This window comes from Oreochromis aureus, linkage group 3 (assembly GCF_013358895.1).
Source record: "Oreochromis aureus strain Israel breed Guangdong linkage group 3, ZZ_aureus, whole genome shotgun sequence".
In the NCBI taxonomy this organism is placed as follows: Eukaryota; Metazoa; Chordata; class Actinopteri; order Cichliformes; family Cichlidae; genus Oreochromis; species Oreochromis aureus.
In genome coordinates, this window is record NC_052944.1 from 113413184 (window position 1) to 113433129 (window position 19946).

Here is a 19946-nt window from a genome sequence, read left to right on the forward strand (position 1 = left end):
CTGGTGACAGACTCTGTCCTGGGTGGTCCACGAACATATTAGTAGGTGGGATTGCCATTGTCTCTGTCTTAATGGCTGGAAATACACATGCATCTTTATGATGGGGGTTCAACACTGGTGGGTCACTAGGCAGTGGGGCTTCCTCAATTGGATCTGGCCACGGTGGTGGAGCAGGCCAGTCATCATCCTCCTCAATCTCTGGTGCATCACCCGGTAGCGGTGACTGTATTAACTTACTTGAGTTCGACCAGATCTGATGACATACGTTGCTGGGTCTGCTGAATGAGGATATCGGATATCCTCTAACTCTACACTTATTTCCTTATTTGGATGTGTATAGGGGAGCACGAAGGGTAGAGGAGTAGAGTGATCATAGGCTTGTTCCCCATGCCTTCTCTCTGGATACAGCTGGGGGGCTAGCTGATTCTCCTGGATTTGCTGTTGGCTATGAGCTCCATAGCGCGAGGCCGTCTCATGGAGAATAGCATCCCGCCTCCACTTGGGGCTTGCAACATTGTAGCTAAAGGGGGAAGTGAGGGAGGTCATCCTGGCCTTGTCCTCTTGGTGTGTCAGCTCTATATCCTCTCTATGTGCCTGGCTAATGTAGCCTGGGTACTCCATCTCATAATCTGCGTAGCGCACAGGTGGGCGAGCATGTCGTTTGGGGCATGCGCCACGAGCCTCATACTATGTACTCCATCAGCCTATGTAATGGCACACTTATTACTATTCGACAGATTTATTATTCTTATTCCTAAACTTATTATTTTTCTTCCGCCTGAAATTATGAACTTTTTCACGGCCTGCAGCTTTGAGACGACCCCCACGTATGTTACATCGTTTTGTGTGGCTCGATCGGGAATAGGGTGCTATGATTTTTGGTAGGGATTCGTCGCACAGTTTTCCCAAAATTCCCCCCAAAAGACCCCATTTTTCCCCATTCATTTTGATTGGGAAGGGCCCCAAAAAACCGCGCCAACCCAGGCCACTTTGAAGGCCTACCGCTTGGCCATACTTTGTTGTAGAAACGTCATTTAAACTTTAAACGGGTCACAAGATTTTGGACTTTTATTCACCAAATTCTCGTTGCGAAATCTTTTACGGTTGTTTCACAAGAGCAGTTTAAGTTTTAGGAAAATTGAGATTTTTCACAGAATGTTTGCCCCACTGTCAACTGCCAGTGTGGAGAATAAAAATTTGTCTTTCTCGTCCTGTCCCACCCAAACCGTTTACCCTACATCAATAATTTATACAGCAAAACGTAGCTATCGTTGTCTTCTTTCATCCAATGTGTTTCTTATCAAGATCAGATTAACGGTTTTCTCACAAATGCCATCAAAGCGCAGCCTCCTCCCTCTCTGTCCACCATAGACGACCATTCTAAAACTGCTCTCAATTTTTAGCTCAAACTTAACATCGAAGGGTGTATTTACACTGTCACCACGTCTGTATAATACACTCTACAGGCATGAAAATTTAATATGTTGTAGTCTGGAAGTTCCTGCCACTCACGGTGAAAGAATTATTGCGATCGGACCTACAGTTTTCTTTTGGCAAGTATTTGTTTCAGAGCTTAATTTCTGCTTGCCCAACTCTCTGTCTGACCCCAACTGCAGAGTGTGTGTGTGTGTGTGTGTGTGTGTGTCCCATCCCCTCCTGCCACTCACAGGAGTTACAACAGCTGAGTGCAGGAGCAGCTGATGACTCTCTGCTTAAAACTCAACAGTTTTTTGCTCTAAATACATACATCCTGATGACTTTGGACAACCGATCCGGCAGTAGCATAGGCACACTTAAAATTTCTTCGGAAATTTTTGCTTTCTAGTTTTATTTACTTTCCCGGGCTTTGACCAACTCCCGAGTTTTGTTGTTTTCTTTTAAAAAGGTGATAGCAGCTTGACTGTATCTTTCTGTTAGTACTGTTGAAACTTTAATAAAACCGTTTTAATTTAACCAGTTTGGGTCTTTTGTTCCCTTTTCAACCTGGCCACTTTTTGTTACTTACCCCTGGATGGTTAGGGGGGAAAACAGCAACATCCTGTTTCTGACCATGATAGTCACCATTGTAACGGCTCACACGCTCTGATCAAACACTGTCAACAGCTCTCTGAACAGAGCAGCATGCAGACCAATGACTGCATTCATTTCCAAGTTTAAAGCAGTAAAGAACACAGTCTGTAGGTGAGGAAGAATTTAGTGAGAGCAGATCTTTGGATGGAATTCCTCCAGTTAACAGCTGGAACCATCCATCTGGATTGTTGGGCTTGTTGTTGGGGTTCCTACAGAGCTCAGAGTGGACACACCAAGGTTCTTCTAATGAATGAAAGTCCAAACTAAAACTAGGAGTCAAAAACATTTTCATCACCTTCAATAAAAATCCAAAGATTAGAAAAAGTGAAGCAACGATGAGTCCTAGTACAGTCCCAGCACTGAAGTCCCTGCTGCTCTTTATACTGGATGTGCTGCATCACTGACTGACAGCTGATGAAGAGTCTCTGGAAACACTTGTTTATCTCCTCTGCTCCTCCATCTTCTCTCTGCAGGTGGAGCTGATGATGGTAAACAGGACGGCGTGTGTGCTGAGAGAGGAGGAGCTGTGTCCTGATGTTCCAGAGAGGTTGAAGCAGCAGCCGCTTGTGTGTAGAGACGCTCTGACTGGGCCATGTTACTAGGAGGTGGAGTGGAGTGGAGAACTTTATTCAGCAGTGACTGACAGAGGAATAAGTGCAGATGACTGTCAGTGCTGCAGAGTGAACTGCTCTGAGAACAGCTCCACTCTCAGGCACAATGTAGAATCCAGCATCATCTCTGTGTTCCTTTTGGATCTGACAGAGGATCATCAGTGTATCTGGACTGCTCTGCTGCTGTTCTGTTCTTCTACAGCAGGGGTGTTGAACTCCAGACCTTGAGGGCCGGTGCCCTGCAGGTTAACACACCTGAATCAAACGATTAGTTCATTACCAGGCCTCTGGAGACCTTGAAGACATGTTGAGGAGGTAATTTAATAATTTGAATCAGCTGTGTTGGATTAAGGACATATCTAAAACCTGTAGGACACCAGCCCTCGAGGCCTGGAGTTCAACACCTGTGTTCTACAGTCTCTGCACAGTCTCTGTCTGACACTGGCTTCAGACCCTCCTGGATCAAACTCACCTGGAAAGGCTTTCAAACACCTTTGAATAATAAACATGTTTTTATATATAAATATTATGTTTTCATGTATGTGTGCAGTTTGAGCCTCAGTGGATGAATCAGTGCTTAATGTTTTATGTGCATACAAATGATCAATAAATTTGCTGATTGGAATCAAAGGAATCACTGGGACTGAAGCTGTTCCTGCTTTTCTCTCATGTGGATCTGATCCAGACCTCCAGCTTCTGCCCTCCGCCTCACATTAGTCGCCCAGCACAGCAGCTTTCCCATTAAAGTTAACTTTTCCCGCCTTTAAAGGAATCTCAGTGTCAGAAGATAATTATGTTTTGATCAGTTACATGAAATGTATTCTTTATATTTATCAGTGAAGCATATTTCTACATGACTTTTCACCTAGTAACTTGTGTACTGAACTTATGCAGATGTAGAGAGGATGTATTAACCGCATCCTGTTGTTCTGAACAGAAAGCTCAGCTCTTTTACAAGAACATACAGATGTAGAAAGGGGAAAACCCGCCGCTCTGAGTGATGTTGTTATCTTTGTGTCAAACACACACACACACACACACACATACACACACAGATCAATCTTGTATAAATAAAGAACGCAGACGGTGACAAAGTGCGAGTCCATGAGTGTCTCCTGTGCGAGCGCTTCTGTGACCGTCCTCGCGAGTAAAAAAGCTTCTGCAGTTGTTTGTGTGTTTTCTAACTCAGACGTCTCAGCTGAGGAACGGCAGGGTGATTTAAAGAAATCCCTTGTCACTCAGACACACCTGGAAACACGGATGGGAGAAGTGAGACGAGATGAAGAACAGCTGACAAACATGGTAGGTAAAATTTAGACTTAAACAGTCATAAAAGTATAAAAGCAAATATAGAAAACTGAGCAAGGTAAAAATGGCCTAAGACAGATCAGGTGTATGCAATTCTAAATAGATGAGTTTTGAGTAGTGATTTAAAAGTTTTGAGACCGTGTGTGGTCCATAGAGAAAGTGGAAGTGCATCCAAAGTCTCGGGGCAGAACAACTAAAGGCTCTGAGTCCAATGGTAGTCAGGCGAGCAGGTGGAACTGACAGAAGGGAAGCTGAAGAAGAGCGGAGTGTGTGAAGGGGTGAGTATGTATGGAGAAGATCAGATAGATATGGGGGAGCGAGGTTATGAAGCGCTTTGAAAGTGAGAAGCAGTATCTTGAAATTGACACGGAGGTGAATTGGGAGCCAATGGTTTAAGAACAGGTGTTATATGTTCAGTTGATCTAGTTCTGGAAATCATACGAGCAGCTGTATTTTGAACTAACTGCAATTTATGGAGGGATTTATGAGGTAAACCATAGAGAAGAGAATTACAGTAATCCAGACGAAATGTGACAAGAGCATTGACAAGTATGGCGGTACTGTGTGGTGTGAGTGAGGGACGAAGACTGTTAATATTATGGAGATGAAAGTAGGAAGACCGAGTGATATTATTTATATGTGCTGTGAAGGACAGAGTGCTATCGAGGATGACACCAAGACTCTTAACCTGAGGGGAGGGCGTGACAACAGGGTTATCAATGGATAACGAAAGACTGCTTTGGAACTGTAGTCAGTTTTGATCTTAAAATGAATTCTGTTTTATTGCCATTAAGTTTAAGAAAGTTGTGAGTAAGACAGACCTTGATTTCACTTAAACAGTCAGAAATGGATGTGGGTGGGAGAGTAGCTGTGGGTTTGGAGGATAGGTAGAGCTGGGTGTCATCTGCGTAGCAGTGAAACTGGATGTTATGCTTCCTAAAAATATTACCTAGGGGTAGGAGATAGATGATAAAAAGTAAAGGACCCAGGACAGAGCCTTGGGGTACACCGGAAATACCTGGAGTAGATACTGATCTGTGAGAGAGTAATTGAACAAACTGTGAGCGTCCAGAGAGATAAGAAGTAAACCAGCCGAGTACTGTACCATTGATGCCAATACATGCTAATCTATGAAGGAGGATGCAGTGGGAGATAGTATCAAAAGCTGCTGTAAGGTCAAGGAGAATGAGGATGGATATAAGTCCAGAATCAGCTGCAAGCAAAAGATTGTTGGTGATTTTACTAGGGCTGTTTCTGTACTGTGACATGAACGGAAGCCGGACTGAAAATATTCGTACAAGTTATTTCCAGTGAGATGACAATGAACCCGTGCAGCCATTATCTTTTCAAGAATTTTTGCTCGGAAAGGGAGATTTGAAATTGGCCTGAAATTATTTAGATTGGACGGATCTGAACCATTCTTTTTCAGTATTGGGGTTATTATTGCAGTTTTATGAGAAGAAGGAACAGAATAATAATAATGGATTGCATTTATATAGCGTTTTTCAAGGCACCCAAAGTGCTTTACAATTCCACTATTCATTCACTCTCACATTCACACACTAGTGGAGGCAAGCTACAGTTGTAGCCACAGCTGCCCTGGGGCAGACTGACAGAAGCGAAGCTGCCATATCGCACCATCGCCCCCTCTGGCCAACACCAGTAGGCAGTAGGGTAAAGCGCCTTGCCCAAGGACACAACGACCAGGACAGAGAGCCCGTGGATCAAACCGGCCACCTTCCAGTTACAGATGCGCTTCCCAACCCCCTGATCCACGGTCGGAGGAAGGAACAGAAGCAGATATAAGAGAGGAGTGTACAATATCAGCAATCAGTGGGGCAAGAGACGGGAATGAGAGTTTAACAAGATTTTATTTATTTTTTTCAGAAATCTCTCAGTCAGAACATGGTATATCATGTTTAGGTGGAAACTAGCGAGCTAACTTCCTGCTAACTTCTGACTCTGTTAAATTTAATAAATTCTGTTTTCATGGATGCCTGGATGTTAAACTTTATTGTTACGCATGGTAAAGCAGCAACACTGATCATTTTATTAAAGATGTAAGAATTTAGAAAGTTTTGCCGCAGTGTTTGTTTGACTTTGGGACCTGAAGCGGACAGAGTTTTGGACCCAGAAAACTCTGCGAGGCTCCGGACCAGTGTTGCCAACTTTGTCGCTATATTTAGTGAGTTTTCAGACCCCCTTAGTGACTTTTGTCTAAAAAGCGACTAGCAACAAATCTCGCGACTTTTCCTCTAGGATAGTTTAGCGTATTCTTATCTGGTGTGCGGTCAATACAGCCACGGAGTGGTACTGGGTTCGCAGTAGAGCTGTCTGTCCACGTAGACCCGGTCCACGGCGCCGACAGCCCTGGAGCCTTTCTGGATACAACTAAGTCGGAGTGGGAACAGGACCTTGCGTCGTTCCAGGATCTCTCTGTGGAACTGGTCGTTCACATTGAAATCCGTTCCTTTCAACTCTTCACCTGGTCCTTCTGCTTGAAGTGGCCGAATTTGGCCACAATAGGACGTGGTCTCCCGCTTCCCGTCTTTGGAGCCCGGATGCGATGCACTCTTTTAAACCCTATGATGATGTTGTCCTTGGGGAGTCTGCCGGGGCGACATCTTTTAGATGACGATGTCTCAGCTTTGGCCGGGGAAGACGCGCTCTGGGCCTTCTGGGGCGATCGTGGCTCAGTGAGTTGGCAGTATGTCTTGTAATCTGAAGGTTGCTAATTTGAGCCCCGGTTCCTTCAGTCTTGGTCGTTGTGTCCTTGGACAAGACACTTCACCCGTTGTCTACTGGTGGTGGTCAGAAGGCCTTGTGGCACTAGCGTCCAGCAGCCTCGCCTCTGTCAGTCCGCTCCAGGGCAGCTGTGGCTACAAGGTAGCTTGCCATCACCAGTGTGTGAATGTGTGTGTAAATGGGTGGATGACTGAATGTAGTGTAAAGCGCTTTGGGGTCCATAGGGACTAAGCAAAGCACTATACAAATACAGACCATTTACCATTCTTCATACTAGGTCCTGAAAGCACCGGCCGATGAAATCTTGGAGAGCATCTAAACTCTCCTCTTGTCCTCCAGGGTGTTGGAGATAGTTGGACAGATGTGGTTAGTTAAATGACAATTGATTACTGTATTTGGAATACTTGAAGTTTAAAGCATTTTTTAAATTCTATGCTAGTATTTGCTTTATTCAGCCAAATCTCCGGTGTCTGACGTCACCTACAGCATAATTAGGGTCACTTTCGCCAGTCTGGGTAGAGGAGGAGGGTTGGAATTATTGAAAACAATAATTGCTAAGAGGAATTTAATTTGTAGTTCTAAATATATCCTAAATGCTTTTAGGATGACTTTTTACTCACTTGAAATCTCTTCCATGATGTTATTTCTCTCTCTTACAGCTTCTGTTACAATTACAAAGGCAAGACCAATTATGCAAATTAGGCAATGACATCATTTAGCAACTTCTAGCAACTTTTAGGGCAGCCAATAGCGATTTTCCTTACTGAGGAGTTGGCAACACTGCTCCTGACAACAGTAGCCGTAATGGTCTGACAATCCATCAAGCGGTGCGGCTTTGTAGCTTCCCAACATAGCTGGACTGGCCATCGGGCATACTGGGCATTTGCCCGATGGGCCGATGGTAATTTTTCGTTTTTATGGACCGATGTTTTTTGTTGTTGTCTTTTTTTTCCCCGTAACGGTGTAAACAGTGAAAGGTGGCGGATTGGACAGATGCTGGCAGTTGTGTAAAAAAAACTGTTGTTTGGTAGTGGCTATGGTGTAGCTTTCGCAGATTCAGTAAAATTAACAAGTGGTGGAGGCCAGCAAGTGGATGAGGGAAAGGTATTAAACCCTGATTCTTTTGTCCCCATGATAGAACAGAGACAACCGACTCATAGTGTGTTAAAACATTTATATTTCTTTTTATTCAATCATCTTCCGGAAGAGAGAGACCCCTGCACAGCCCAAACGCCAGTTGCAGGATCTCTAACATTAGAATCATAAACTGTGTCTCATATAGGTATTATTTTGGTACTTTACACGTCACACAGTTTCGATACAAACATTCCTTATATGGCAAAGTTCCTCTTTTCTGTCTGGCTTTTATTAATATGCCTGTACAGCTCTACACTAACTTCCTGTTTTTCAGTCTGGCTGAGCACTTAGTTTGTGAGTCAAAAGTGGCCTTGCTTTACAAACCTTCATTATTAAAGTACAATATCATAATAATAATAAACAATATAATAAGAAAAGAGGCAGTAAGGATATATTAATTACATGACAAAGGGGAGGCAGAGAAGGAGAGACCCGAGGCGGCCGCCGGCCCAAATGTCAGGTGAACTGAACTTCAAGTAATAAGTTATTACCTGCAGTCAATCTGGTCATATATAAACCAAGTTTAGGTGGAGTTGATTTTCGCTGTCAGTTAAAATGGGTGCTAGCTTATTTATTATTATTATTTATTTATAAGGTTTGTTAGTAGAGTTGCCAACCGTCCCGTAAAAAACGGAATCCTCTGGTATTCAGAGTTAATATTACGCGTTTCATATTGAGCTTAAAATAAACGCAATTTGTCCCAGACTTCTGCTAGAATGAAAAAAAGACACGAAGCTGGAGTTATTCTGTGTCTTTACGCTGTCAGCTGTTTCTTCTTCTCTCATTCTCTCCCATTCTCTCATTCTCCCTCTGCTGCTACTTCAATCATGAAACCGATCAATGATCAGCTGATCGGCATTTCTGCCGCAAGTCCGGTCTCTCTTGCTTGTTTATCTCCCACTTTGCGCCAGCAAGAGGAAACTAGCGGAGGTCGCATTAAACAGCAGAAGCACGTTTAAGCTTGATCAGCTGTGGTTAGAATTTATTTAATATTATTTTCTAGTATCAGCTGATGTTTGCAGGAGCCACAGCTGTAAAAGCTGCTGGTCATGATATTGGTTTGGTTATGTGGCGAGAGGGAAACATAAAGATGATGTGGAAAAAAAGTAATATCAAATCAAATCACTTTTATTTTCACATCACATGTGCAGGTACACTGGCACAGCACATGCGAGTGAAATTCTTGTGCGCAAGCTTCACAAGCAACAGAGGTGTGCAAAATACAATACAATAACATAAGAACAAGCAAAATATAAGAATGGGTAAATCTAAGGATTAACAATAAACAATAAATATACGTACAATATAAGAATGTATGCACATTACTGAATATATATACTACAGAAGAAAAGAATATGTCGAGATATACATCGTTACCACACATGCTTCAAATTGGCCATGTTGCCCAGCCCTACTCATTTTGGTGGAATTAGATATTTTCTGTTCTGCAGTTTGCCCACTAGTGGTTGTTTTGTGTATTTTATTCTGCAAGATAAGCCAGGGGCAGTTGTTTTAATCTGTTGCCATCTGTACCTTCACAAGTTAATAAACAACATCGTCCGTAAGTTGTTGGCAGAGGGGAGTAGATCTACTGCTGTTCACTGTTTGTGTCAATATGGAGAAATATGAAAGACAAACACAGCACATACAGAGAAATGTAGACAGAATGTGCAGCCAGTGCAGTAAATGGTCTAAATATCAGCTCTTTAGAAAATGATCCTGATGAACATGAAACTAACATCCAATGAGAAACACAGCTTCCTTGTTTCATGTCCAATAACAATAAATGAAGAGCTAATAAAGAGCTATTCTATTGTAAAATGCTGAGATGATTATTAGACACAACCCAGCGGCTCACCAAAAGCCTGCATTGAAAATCTATATGAAAGTAATCTATGCTCATATATGGCAAAATCCTTTAAGTGTCACTGTGTTTTTCATCTGTGCTCTTGTTGGTTGGACAAGTTTGTAAATGACAAAGAGCTCAGTGGACTTTGCATCCATCAAATCCTGTTAGATGTTTGTTTTTCCTTCACAGCTTTGTGATGAAGGCTAAAGAACAGAGATATGAACTATTGCCAATATGGGCACAGACTATTGCCAATTGCCAAACTATTGCTGTTCTCTAAAACCTAAAAGAGGAATTATGGATTTGATCAACTGGTCCCTGAATGCAATTGACACCCTTTTCTCAACGAGAAGTCTGGGCTCGGGTGAGCCTGAGTGCTGAAGATATCTACCTATTCGGAACCATGATAACAGGGTTCTTGCTGATCGGAGCTGGCTTGGCCCTGGCTTAGCGAAGAATTAAGGAAGCGGAACCGGCTGTTCAAACCCCCACAAGGCTGCCCGCTGGGATTGAAATGATGGGATGAGGCGTGAGTTTCTCAAAAATGGCTCATTGAGTGCAGCACGGATAAGATCTTGGAGAACCGCACGGCTGCTGTGAATACTCAGAACAAGACCTCTGAGTGCAAACTGGATTACATCTGGAGGGGCTCGCTCGGAATAACACCTCTGAGCGCAAATTGGATCATATCTTGGGAAGTGCACTGCGGTCGTGTGTTCTCAGAATCTGCTCTTTGAGCACAAGAATGACAACATCACGGAGCGTAAGTTTGATAACATCATGGAGAAGCTCACGGCTCTCCAACGGGAGATTGAGAGACCAGTGTTGGACTGTTAGAACAGCTTTGAAATTCATATGAGTTGTTCGCAGTAAAGTTAAAACCACCATCACTTCATGCGGATACCCCTTCGGCGCCAGCTGCGGTCTCAAGGCTGGAGCTGAACAAAACACCCTGATAACGACTGTGTTTGGACTGTTCTTCCCATTCTATGCAAGGCCACCTGGGTTGGCTGGAAGACTGTTTACTTAGCCTGGCGAAGGACACTGTCTCAGCTGAACTCTGGACACATACACACACACACACGTACACAGACATATATACACATGCTGATGTACACTCATCCCCCCTCCCCCCTCCAAATGCCTTCAACGCTTATTCCCTTCCGATGCTGACAGTGAATCATGGAGACCAGCGCATAGGCTGCAGGCCCGGATGTACTGTCTACACTGGCTGTCTCTCACCCTTTACCCACCCCTGTTGCTTGTCATGTGTTTCTTTGGTGTATTAGAGTTTTTTTCATGTGCTACGTGCAGAGGTGTTTTTTTTTTCTGTTCTCAAACTGATCTCCCTGTTGGAGCTCAGTCTGGGGGGAGTTATTTTTTTCTCCTTATCTTTCTTCATGTTGTGCTTTTCCATGTTATACCCTCTGACCTGTCTTCCCCATGTGATGTTTGTGTAATGTATGTATGGTCGGAGGGTAAGACGGCGCTGGCACGGCTGGCAGCCTTAACCCAATTTCCCTCGGGATGAATAAAGTACGATCAATCAATCAATCAATCAATCAATATGGGCACAGACCCACCAAAGCAACACTCAGGTCACCTCATTCCAGGCGCTTGTCTGCTGGAGACCATGAGCCTTGTTAGTCACACATTAGCACCGTGGTAGGAAACAGCCTCCATCATTTCATTAGATCTGAATTTGGACTGTTTCCCTCTGGATGAGAACCAAGTCTGTCAAATCTATTGATCCAACACAAACTATCAAACACATTGGCTCACAGTCAGATTGGCTTTGTATGGATGGTGTAACAGGGGCTGGGAAAGGATGCTGAAAGCTGAATATAATACAGAACAATAACATATAATCATGTAGAAACATGATCTTCAACAGGCACACTTCTATTATTCATGATCACAAAGAACTTGTGCAGCCCTGATATCAGCCCTAATATATGAGTGTGTTTGCCCAAAGATTGAAACAGCATCAACATGACAGCTGTAAGAAATCTTCTCTCAGCCTTGTTTGGCAGAAGATCCCTGCAACAAAGATTGTAGCTGAAAGATGACGTGTGTAAAGTTTGTCTTTGGGAGGGTTGAGGCTGTTTTAGACCTTTGATAGTTTCAATCCAGTTCTGAAAGACAGAAATAAAAACAACATCATTAAGATCAGATCATGGAGCTGTTTCCTGCCTTGTTTCTAGCTTCACATTACAAGACTTTACTACAATAAAGATGCTAACATGTATCTGTAGGAACAACATCATTGAATCTATAAAACTGGAGCCAAACCAGTGGCTCTGCTGGGATCACTGGTGAGCCAACACTTCCTTGTTGATGCAGATTTCAGGGCTTCCTGTTGCTCCTCCGTTATAACTGTTCTCTCTTCTCAACACATGATGACACAAAGGAATCAGCAGTGGCGAAGATGATGCTGAAGCACACATTTCACACATATAACAGAGCAGTGCAGTTACACACACCTCTGCTTGACATTAGGCCTCAAACAAAGACACAAAACACTAACTTGACTCTAAATAGAAGAAACTGGCAGCTTTTTCTGTTCTGTGCTTATTTATATTTGACACACATGCTTCTCTTTGTGCAAACACACATCGCACTATAAGGGTAACCTAGCACACAATGATTGGACAGCACAGTGATGATGCTGGGAGATCCTATACTGAAGCAACACAGAAACACTGAGAACTTTAAACATTGATTATATTGAGATAAGCAGCCGACCCAGTCTAGATAAAGGCGAGCAGCTGGGACCGCTGCTGCACCAAAACAGGTTTCAGTGTTTCCATGTGTGTGTGTGTGATGTCTTTACTTATACTGGTCAATAGACTTTAGTCAACACATGATTGAAAGGTGTTACACATGAAATAAAAACAGTGTTTCATCTTTATTCCTCTGAAGCAGCTGCATTATAACCAATCTGCTCCTTTGTGGCCTTTAAAACAGCTTAAATAACTGTTGTTATATTTGTTTCTGCTCCTCTTGGACAGACGACTCTTGAAAAGACATTTTGAATTTCAATGTGACTTTAACTGGATAAATATGGGATATATAAACGTCCCTCTGCAACAAACTGATTCCAGCTTCTACCTCATGATAGGAATGTTTTTGTGGCTCAAGATGACCTGATATCTTTCATGATGGAGACATTTGACACATGTTTCACATATTATAGACCAACAAGTTATTCATAGCAGTTTAAATACGGGAGTCACTTTTGGGCCCAGCAGATAAAACAGAGCCAATATTTCCTTCTTTATTTAAGTGACGTGTGTCACAGATGTGACCTAGTAAAGTGTAGCTGAACATTAGTAACGTTATTAACACTCTCAGCTCGTCCTTGTTCCAGACCTGAAGATCCTCTTCTTTCATTCAGCAGCAGCTTCAGGTCTCTGATGGTCCAGGCTTGTTGTTGGGAAACAGCCCTGCTGGGATGATGGTGTCCTCACAGAAACAGTCAGTGATGCTGTTGATCTCCATCACAGAGCACGTCCCAGTCTGCAGTCTCAGTCCTGCAGGGCCTCGCTGGCTTCCTGACTCCACCCAGTCAACAACAGGAAGTGTTTGCAGGAACAAACTGAGGCTGTGGTCAAACAGGAGTTTTTATCTCCTGGCTCTGACTCTCACTGCGGCCCCGCTGCTGTGTCAACATGTGTTTGTGCTAAACAATGGTGGAAAGTGTTATAAATGACTTGTTGGCCTCTGATCTGTCACAAACAGCTGAAACGTGTCTCTCATGAGTCACATGAAGGTTTCTGACAGAAAGGACAAAAAGTAGCTGCAGTCAGTTTGTCTCATTTTTATATTTATTCATCTGGGAGAAAAATCTGAGGGACATTAAAATGTGTTTTTCAACAGAGACAAGAACATAAATATAACGTCACAGGTAAATGAAGATATTTCAAGTAAACAGCTGGACTGATCAGGTCCAAACACAGAGTGATCAACAAACAGCTGTCATATCTTTATATATAAGCTCTTTATAAATCCTGTTCACTGCAGTCTGTTTACTAATAATGTCAAACTGTTAGAAACACAGAAACATCAGAATCGTCTTTGTTGACATAAACCTGTCTGGGATCCTTTGTTGTTCTTTTGATGCAGAGTTACATTATAAATATAAAGAGTTATTTCAGAGTCTCATCAGTTTTCCTGCATGTCTTTATTGAACACATCAGCAGGGCTGAAGCTCTCATGTTAAACACACACTGATCTATGGACACGTTCATGTGTTTCTAACAGCATCATAACCAGGCTGTTATCAGCCTGCACTAACATGATGTCACACACACTGAATGTAACAGTGACAGTTTACATCATCACACAATCAGCTGTGATTGTTTCACTGTCATCAAACTAGTCAACAGGAAGTAGAATCAATAGAAACCAATCATTTACTGACAGCATGTCTGATTGAAATAAGTGCAGATTATGTATGAAGTATAACTGCACACAGTAACTGTGTTACAATAAGGACTTAACAGCGCCCTCTGCTGGAGTGTTTCAGTACTGCGTTAACTAGAATACACCACCTCCTCCTCCTCCTCACACCACCTGCTACAGCTCTACTCTTCTATGACTACAGTCATCCACAGCACTGATGTGAGGTCACATGGTTCATATGTAAGGAGCACAGAGACGTCCTAGCAGCTGACCTCAGGTCAGTTTAATGACTGTGAGCAGCAGCTGTGTTATTGTCACTGTGACAGGGAGACACTCTCAGACACAGCGCTCATGTCAGCTTGTTCTCATGCAGGAGGATCAGGAGCTCCATGTTTGTCTTTCTGTTTGAATCATGATGTGTTTGTGCCATCAGAGTCTGTCATGAGTACTCAGGGTTTCACAGCAGCTCTTCTGAATGCTGACGAGGACTCCAACCTCATGTTTCACCTCTCTGAGCTTCTGATGTCTGTGAACACTCGTGTTTCTTCTCTGGGCTCATCTGGACAAAAACACCTTTCTGTGTTTGGCTCCAGCCTCATTCTGACTGACAGGAAGTGTGTTATCCATGAGCTGCACTTCTTTGTTTCCTGCTGTGTTTCCTGTCTGTGGACAAACACGAGTGTTTCAGCTGAGGACTTGGTTCCTTCCACCTGTCCATACAGGACATCACGCTGTCTTTTCTCTTTAAATGCAGCTCCAGGTCCTTCCACGTGCTGCTCTGTGTTTGTGCAGTTTGTAGTGTGTCCTGGGAAACGTAGCACACATGGTGTTCTTCTGGTGTTTCCTCCTTTCACTGAGTGTGAAACACTGACGCTGTGCTGTTGTTCACAGAGCTGATTCTAGCTGCAGCTGGACTCTGTCATCTAACTGAATGTGTTGGTGCTGATCACGGGGCTCTGAGGGGGAGCAGCAGGAGGACTCTGGATGCTGACGTCAGTGTATCTGTGGAAGCTCACACAGCGTCTCTGTCATTCAATATTGTGCTATATATTGTATCTATGCAAAGATGAACAGACTGTGTGTTCACTGGTCTCTGTGCTGCTGACTGCTGCAGCTCTGATGTCATCATCACTCCCTCCTCCACCCTCAGCAGTCCCAGCATGCTGCTGTGGTGCACCCCACCCTCACTCTACACCTGAGCCATAGACCACACCCTCCACCTCAATATACACCACAGTTTTCTCTGCTATGGAAATGAGATCAGGAGGAAATCATTATTATTATTATTTAATAAATGCTCACATTAATGTGGGCTTATTTGTTTCATATTAGAAACATTAGTCGAGTGTTTTTAGTATAAAATGGTGAAAGTCCCTCTTTTTGCTCCTCCCCTCACCTGTGGATGGACGGTGCTGTTACCGTGGTGACAGCTTGGATGTGTTTCAGTCCTGCCTGGTTATCACTGCAGGAATCTTTACTTTCACATTTATTACAGGTAATAACTCTGATTTTTCTGTGTATTATGAACTAAATGTATCCTGATACACACAGAGATGGATGAGCAGAGGTCACATGATGAAAGAACAAACATGGAGTCTTTGATTTATTTAGATATTTATTGATGAATGCAAACAAACCCTGACACTGAACCATCGTCCAGCTTTCACAGAACAAACCTGATCACATGACCTGCTGACCCAAACAGTGAAAAGCTCCATGGCAACAACAACAAACAGCCTCACATATGTTAACAGAGGCTGTTAGAAGCACAGAGTCTTTACAGTCTTTCTCCTGTTTGTACACAGATCTCTGCACATCTTCATCACAGTTAGTCACAGACGTGCAGAGTGTGTGGATATCAAAGCTAAGTTTCCTCCATGTTTGTAGTCTGTACTGTGACTCATGGAGCATCTCTCTATGAGCACTCAGTGCTTTAAACAGTGAGTCCCAGTTTAACCAGCAGCCTTCACACCACACAGACATGGAAACTTCAAACCCTCAGACTGAAGACACCATCAGAAATAAATAGATTGTGATGAAGATGAATAACTGGACCAGTTTGCTGTGGTTTCTTCTGTTCCTGTCAGAAATAAGAGTCTGGCAGCACTTTGCTCTCCTTCCACATGTTTAAGGAGGAAGTGAAGAAGAGTGAGTGAGTCGTCTTCCTCTGTGGGCCCAACATCAGGCAGCAGCCACGTATTTTTAAAAACCCATCACACTGCTTCAGAAACACTGAGTCCAGGTGACCAGAGTCATGTGATCAGTGAGGTCTTCACTCAGGATGTCACTGCTTCAGGACCTGATTCAGAGGTTTATAAGGACGTGGATCAATGGTGCTGATGTTGTGTGAGAGCTGGTGAACCATGGGGAACATAAATAACAACCAGGCCATCAGCAATTCTGCCCCCAGCTCTAAAACCTACATAATACACTATACATATAGTTATATAGTTTATAGTATGTTATATATAAACGTAGCTGAAGCAGCTCATTTTAATTTGTAGCTTCACACTGCACTTCATATGTTTGTCCACCAGATGGCAGCACAGAGGCCTGTGTTGGAAAGCTTTGAGTAATGAAGCGTTTTCAATCCAAGCTTCAGAAAGCTTCATGTGGTCATCAAGGAACCAACTAGGAAATATCTGCTGTGTAAAAACACCAACACAAGAATCCAGGATGAAGACAAGAAACTCAAAGCTCACACACAAAACATGTGGTGCTAATTTTGTGACGTGTTTCTGTAAAAACACCACAGAAGTGAATCATCAAAGTTTCCATGTGAGCTGATGATGCTGCTGCAGAGTTTCTGTTAACCTCCTGTGACCCCGCCTCCTCATACAGAGACATCTGATTGGTTTATTCATTCTGCTCAGCACAGACCTGCTGCACCCTGGATCCATTTTCTGCAGTAAATCTAATGACAGAGCTCCAGGTGCACCTGCAGAGTCTTCTTGTTGTTTCAACCATGAACTCTGTTAAATGCAGTAATCAAACCATCATAGATCATAGATCCTGTTTGACAGATGAAGCTGTCCTTCTAAGTGTCTCTAACACAGCTTATTAAACTCACTGCAGTCTGTCCTACCTGGACATCAGGACAGACATCAGGTAGGTACATTTTAGACTAGAATGGCAAAGAGGAACCTGTCAGTAGAGGAACGAAAGAGAAGGAACAGGGAGTATCAAAAAAGAAGGAGAGAAAAAATTAACAGCCAGCCTGAGTTGAAAAAAGAGTTTCTCATAAAGGAAAGGGAAAAATGGAGAAATGGAGTGAAAGAGGGAAAAATAAAGAACATCAGGGAAAGAAAGAAAGAAAAGGAAAAAAGGCAGAAGGTTTTGGAAACAAGAGAATGAAGGAAAAACTGAGAGAAAGTCCAGTAGGGTCTAAACACAACTACAGGGTACTTTAGACATTAATTCTGAGGAATCAAAGTGTAGTAGGTAGCTACTTGCTGGTGAACTGTAGAACTTGACGTGTGCAAAAATAGAAATGTTATGAAGTGTCTTGTGACATTCCATAAGTTGATAAAGTTTAATGGTCATTTTGAAAGAAATAATATCTTGTTTTCTACTAGTGTGTCATCACTGTCAGATTTGTGTCACCACTGTCAACACCTTGTCAACTCCATAATATGGATTTTTTTTGTTTATTTTTCTTTTTTGAAGTACCATATGTTTTGCTCCCTCATGATCTTCCAATAAAAATACTTAATTTCCTGAATAAATGTGTCATTTAATGGTAAATGCTAATGCTAAATATGATTGTTTCTTATGGAGATTAAATACAATCTTCTGAAAATATGTATGACTGTAACTCTAATAATAAAAAGCCCAAAAATCTTACTTTTAAACGTGGTATAATTAGTTTGAAAACATATGTGCATAAATAGTAGAATAGAGAAGCTGCTAACAGTCAAAACAGCTGAAACAATTTCAATTAAAAATATATATTTTTACATTTCTTTGTGTCTGATGGTGTTGAGTAAAACCTTGCACTTGTCCAGTAAAAACAAATTATTAAAAAAAATGTTACACCTGGGAGACTGTACCAAAACATGGTGAGACAGCCAAAACTTTGTGTAACTGTCACAGACCTGGATCTGAGGAACCCAGGGTTACTGTATACGTTATGGACATGTGTATTTTTGGTGCTGCTCTCCTCCTGGTTTTGAGGTTTGTGTGTGGGTGTGGGTGTGTGTGTGTGTGTACTGAGCACTGGTCTACAGGAGTCTTCAAGCCTGGTGGGTGTGCCCTGCCAGGTGGATGGCCACGGGGAATCATTTTTGCCTTTCATTCACATCACTGTAAATAAAGACACCGTTTCATTGCAAGAGTCCTGCATTTTGGCTCCTCCCTTCTATCGAGCATGCATCAGTTTTGACTTGTGTGGACTTGGTGCAGCCAAATATACCAGAATGTATATCACAACAGATCTGTGAAAATGACTGAGGAGAAGACTCACAATTGTAAGTTAAATACTACTATTGTTGTAATATGCAGTGCATTTTCAATACATGTTTATGTGAGAATATAAATATTTAAACTTAAAAGGTCTAGTCAGGTTACCAGTACAGACCCTACTTAAATATTTCCTCTGACGTTTTCAGAGATGCCTTACCCACCAAACAGAGAGCATGAGGTTCAGTGTGCCTGGAGAAAACAGTCTGATCCCTGCATTTTGTTTGGAAGTTTGCTGCTATCTCTAAAGGCTCTGATATAAATCACTTTGGTATTTTTAATAGCCAGTCGTTCACACAAATGTTATACTGTCATATGTAATGTTTAAAAACCTTAAATTCTTTTTACGGTTCTATGAACATTAAGTTTTAATAGAGCGCCTGATTGTTTTGCTGTTATTACCAGTGGCGGAGCGTGGGGGTGGCTTACTGGGCTTAAGCCCGGGTTGTTTTTTCAGAAGCCCGGGGTCTTTTGGAGTGTAATTTTTTCATAGTTAGATGCCTGGCTGAAAACTGTATAAAACAAAAACTACACACAATATTCGAAGCACATAGTGCACACTGTGGGAATTTACGACTGTTCGTAAATCCCCCCTAATATTGGTATGATCTGAGCTCAGACACTAAGCCTGAGTGAGGGGGCGAGGGAGCTGCTGCCTTGAGTGCACTGTTGGAGAAGTGCAGCCAGGCAGACAGAGGAGAACTGAAGTTTGACCAGGTACCAAAGCAAATCATTCGTACTGTACAAATAATGTAAATATGACGGTGTATCATGAAAGATTGATATCAAACTGATCACGTGACCCATATTACGTTACTTGCTCTTCAATTTAATCAACAAATGGCGAAATGAAAAGCCGAACAACAACAACGCTGTTTCTTTAGAGAGTCTTAGCTTACATGTGTGTTTATTTCATATTTTCAGTTGTTTCCCTCCACGGCTAATAAATCTGTTTCAGTAATGCACTGATATACAAGAATGCACATAAGGAGCTTCTTTCAAAGAAAAACTCTGGTAGATGTTATTTTATATATTATGCTTTGTATGTTGTTCAGTATATTTCTATGCAAAACAAGAGGAATTTCAATACACAGCAGTATATTCACAGTTGAAACCAGATATTTACATACACTTTATGGAAAACACAAGAACCTTTTTTTACTGTACAACATCAATTTAGAGTAAACTTGTTTTGTTTTGGATAAATAAATATTGAAATATCTTTTGAATTAGTTAAATGTCAGAATAAAGAGAGACAGAGCTGTCTATTTTTATCACTTTCATCAAGTTTAGGAGTACATATACTGTACAAAAGGGTTAGGTTTGTGTATGGGATTTCCTATGCCCCCTGAATGTACCATAGG